Source organism: Nycticebus coucang, chromosome 11, assembly GCF_027406575.1.
Source record: "Nycticebus coucang isolate mNycCou1 chromosome 11, mNycCou1.pri, whole genome shotgun sequence".
Taxonomy (NCBI): domain Eukaryota; kingdom Metazoa; phylum Chordata; class Mammalia; order Primates; family Lorisidae; genus Nycticebus; species Nycticebus coucang.
The window spans coordinates 109,223,766-109,228,141 of record NC_069790.1 but is presented as its reverse complement, the minus strand read 5'-3'; the positions used below and the strand labels follow the sequence as shown (position 1 = coordinate 109,228,141).

The window sequence follows — 4,376 nt, the reverse complement described above, 5'->3', positions numbered from 1 at the left end:
ATATTTCAATCATGTAAGTGGATACTCATACATTAATCTTTTATTGATCAGATATTCTAATATTGACATTGTTTGGATCTTTGATTTGAGATAGTTGGTCATCTTATTTTCTTTTATTAAAACTCAGCATATAGGCATCATTAAATCCACTGAAATCATTATCTGAGTCCTCCCTACACTTCACTAAGCTACCAAAGACTCTGAACATCTATTTCCAGAGAATATCTATCATAGCCAGATATAGAAGAATTAAAACACACCACAGAAAAAGACATTGAAAGCAAGGGTAAGGTAAAATTGGTCTATCCTTACAATGAAATGAATTACTTTCATAAAATAAATATGTTCAAAATGTCAAGGTTACCTGTGAATTATAAGCAGATGCATTTATAACTCCCTAAGGGAGCTGGGTGCCATAGCACGTGCTTATAGCTCCAGCTATTCCAGCAATATGTAAATCTAGCAATGTATAAATTATTTGTTGAGCATAACCCCAAGAGTGTAGTGTTGTTTGAATATTAGAAAACTAGTTGATGTAATTCACCCTATTAATAAATTCAGTGGGAAAAATTATGATCTTCTCAATCAAAATAGACAATTAATAGGCCAGAGGTTGTGGTGGGCACCTGTAATACCAGCTTCTTGGGAGGCTGGGGCAAGGATTGCTTGAATCCAAGAATTTGAAGTTGCTGTGAGCTAAGATGCCATGGCAATCTACCGAGGACAACCAAGTGAGACTTCTGTCTCAAATAAGTAAATAAATAAATAAATAGCTGGTCATTGTGGGGGGTGCCTGCAGTCCTAGCACTTGAGCCCAACAGTTTGAGGTTGTTGTGAGCTATGACGCCATGGCACTATACCAAGGGTGACAAAGTGAGACTCTGTCTCAAAAGAAAAAAAGAAAAAAAAAACCCAAACAAAGTAACAGTTAAAAAGAATTATTTTTATAGAGACAGTCCCACCCTGTTGCCCAGGCTGAAGAACAGTGTTGTGCTTATACTGCAGCCTTGAACTCCTGGACTCAAGTCATCCTGCCAACTCATCTTCTTGAGTAGCTGAAATTACAGGTGTGTACCACCATGCCCAATACCAAAATAGACAATATGATAAATTTGAGAACATTTAGCAATCTTTCTGTCATACTATCCTTATTCTAAAAACAAACAAATGAACAAACATACAAAAAACTGTAAAAACTCTACAATAACCACGCTTAGTAATTAAATATTGAGGCTTGGTGCCTGTAGCACAGTAGTTATGGTGCTAGCCACATACACCGCAACTGGCAGGTTTAAACCCGGCTCACACCAGCTAAATAACAATGACAACTGCAGCAAAAAACAGCCAGGTCTTGTGGTGAGTGCCTGTAGTCCCAGCTACTTGGGAGGCTGAGGCAAGAGAATCACTTAAGCCCAAGAGTTTGAGGTTTCCGTGAGTTGTGTGTGACGCCACAGCATTCTACCGAGGCAACATAGTGAGACTCTGTCTCAAAAATAAATAAATAAATAAATAAAATGCAAGGGCAAAGAACATCTAATGCTGTTTTAAAAATAATATATAAGCATTTTTTTGTCATTATATGTCATTACTTATTATAAAACTGTGGTCCTTATGATAGTATGGCATTATAATCATAGAGAACTTGAATGGTGAAGTAGATAGAATAGAAAACCCAGAAACAGACTCCTGCATATGTGGGTACTTATGATGAAACTGGACCTGCAGAATTTGTCTGTTTAATAAATAGTGCTGGGTCAATTGGATAGCATAAAAAAAAAAAGATGAAAAAGTCCAATATGGCACCATACGAAAATTTAATTCTAGGTTGATTATTGGCCCAAATATGATAAGCAAAACTGGAAAGCTTTTAGAAGGCAATATAAACATAAATATTCATGACCTCAGCATTGGGAAAATTTTCTTAAACAAGAAACACTAACCATAACTGATAAAATTGATAAATTAAGCTACATTAAAAAGAACTTCTGTTCATCAAACATATTATAAATATAGTGAAATATAGCACCACAGAATTAAAGAAAATATTTGAAGACTTATAACTGATAAAATATCTAGATGATATAATGGCTTTGTACAAACCACCATGCCCAGCCCTGATTTCTGGATTTTAGTCCAGTAAGACCTGTGTTGGACTTCTACATTTATAGAACTACAAGATAATAAATTTGTTTTAAGATTGCCAAACCGAGATCCGGAGAGGAAAGAGGAACTTCCCCAGTAACTGAGGGAAGATGGAAGAGCTGAGCCGACCCCTGGCTAGTAGCTTTTCTGTCTGAAGATCTGAACAGCACAGCTGCCCCACACCCCAGCCTGTCCCAGTACAAATCCAAGTACAGTTCCTTGGAGCAAAGTGAGCAGCGCCGCTGGTTAGTGGAACTGCAGAAATGCAAGCGGCTGGATTATGTGAACCATGCCGGAAGACTGGCTGAAGATGACTGGACAGGAATAGAGAGTGAAGAAGAAGATAAGAAAGATGATGAAGAAATGGACATTGACGGTGGCAAGAAGTGACCAAAAGGCTATGCTAATCAACTGATGCTCTCCGAGTGGTTAATTGATGTGCCTTCGGATTTGGGGCAGGAATTGTGGTGTGGTCGTGTGCCCTGTTGGAAAAAGAGCCCTTATTGTGGCATCCAGGGGCTCTACCAGTGCCTACACCAAGAATGGCTACTGTGTCAACAGCGTTTCCTCTCTTCTGCCAGGAGGCAACAGGCAAAACTCAACAACAGCAAAGACTACACCATTCTGGATTGCATTTACAGTGAGGTGAACCAGACCTACTATGTTCTGGATGTGATGTGCTGGCGGGGACACCCTTTTTATGACTGCCAGACTGATTTCCGATTCTACTGGATGTATTCAAAGTTACCAGAAGAAGGACTGGGAGAGAAAACCAAACTCAATCCCTTTAAATTTGTGGGGCTAAAGAATTTCCCCTGTACCCCTGCAAGCCTGTGTAAGGTGCTTTCTATGGATTTCCCTTTTGAGGTAGATGGACTTCTCTTCTACCACAAGCAGACCCACTACAGCCCCGGAAGCACTCCCTTGGTGGGCTGGCTGTGCCCCTACATGGTGTCTGATGTCCTTGGTGTAGCTGTGCCAGCTGGCCCACTAACACCAAGCCAGAATATGCTGGGCACCAACTCCAGCGGATTATTGAGCATAAGAGGAGCCAGAAGGAGGGCATGGAGGAGAAACTCACTCACAAGGCTTCTGAGAACGGGCACTATGAGTTGGAGCACCTATCTACCCCCAAGCTGAAGAGCTCTCCCTATAACCCAGACCATGCTGAGAGCCTCATGGAGAATTAAGAGGGAAGGCCCCTGAGGGAGTCACGGATGGTACTTGGCCCAGAAGGAAGACTGGGGAAGAGGATGGTAACAAGAGATGACTTCATTTTAGAGTGGACTTTTCAAAGCCACTCCAGCTGGAAATAGCTTATCTTCAATCTGAAATGCTGGCTCTAAGAGGGGGAGGCATTCCCACATTGGGTGGCATTCAGATTGATTTGAGCAGCTCCTACCTTGATAAGTGTATCCTAGATCTACAATGTAAATGTATGTACTTCTTAAGAAAAATAAATAAATAAATTTGTTTTAAGCCACCAAGCCACCAATTTGTTGTAACTTACTATAGAAGCAGTAGGAAACTAATACATCTGGGTAAGTATAAAATTATAAATATGAAGGTAAGGAAGTGATGTAAAATGTCGTGGTAGGCATCACCTCTGAGCAGGATTGAAAGGGATGTAGGAACAGGAGAGAGGCCTTGGAAAGGTAGCAGGTGGTGGCAATGATCTTCTTTTTTTTTGAGACAGAGCCTCAAGCTGTCACCCTGGGTAGAGTGCTGTGCCATCACAGCTCACAGCAACCTCCAACTCCTGGGCTCAAGCGATTTTCCTGCCTCCGCCTCCCAAGTAGCTAGGACTATAGGCGCCTGCCACAACACCCGGCTAATTTTTGTTTGCAGCCATCATTGTTGTTTGGCAGGCCCAGGCTGGATTTGAACCCGCCAGCTCAGGTGTATGTGATTGGCACTTTACCTGCTTGAGCCACAGGCGCCAAGCCAGTAATAATCTTCTTGACTTAGGTTGCAGTTACCCAGGGTTTTGCTTTCTAACTATACTTCAAACTTCATACATTTATATTTTTCTCCAGTGGGTTATATATCACAATTTCTTTTTAAAAGAGGGGGGAAAATGTTCTGCCTTCCCAGGTAAGAGATAAAATTATTATTTTTTAAGACTAGTCAAGTGAAGTTGTGAGAAGGGGAAAGGTAGAACAAGAAATTCCATCTGTAACTGGCTGTGAACAATACCTTCTGACAACAGATAAAATTCTTTGTTTTGTTTTTGT

The 4,376-nt window shown here is 40.8% G+C and overlaps 1 pseudogene; it reads left to right on the top strand.

Annotated features, from left to right (window-relative positions):
• The first annotated feature begins 2,252 nt into the window (after positions 1 to 2,252).
• Positions 2,253 to 3,332, top strand: LOC128560364 (snurportin-1-like; annotated as a pseudogene).
• Positions 3,333 to 4,376: the final 1,044 nt, after the last annotated feature.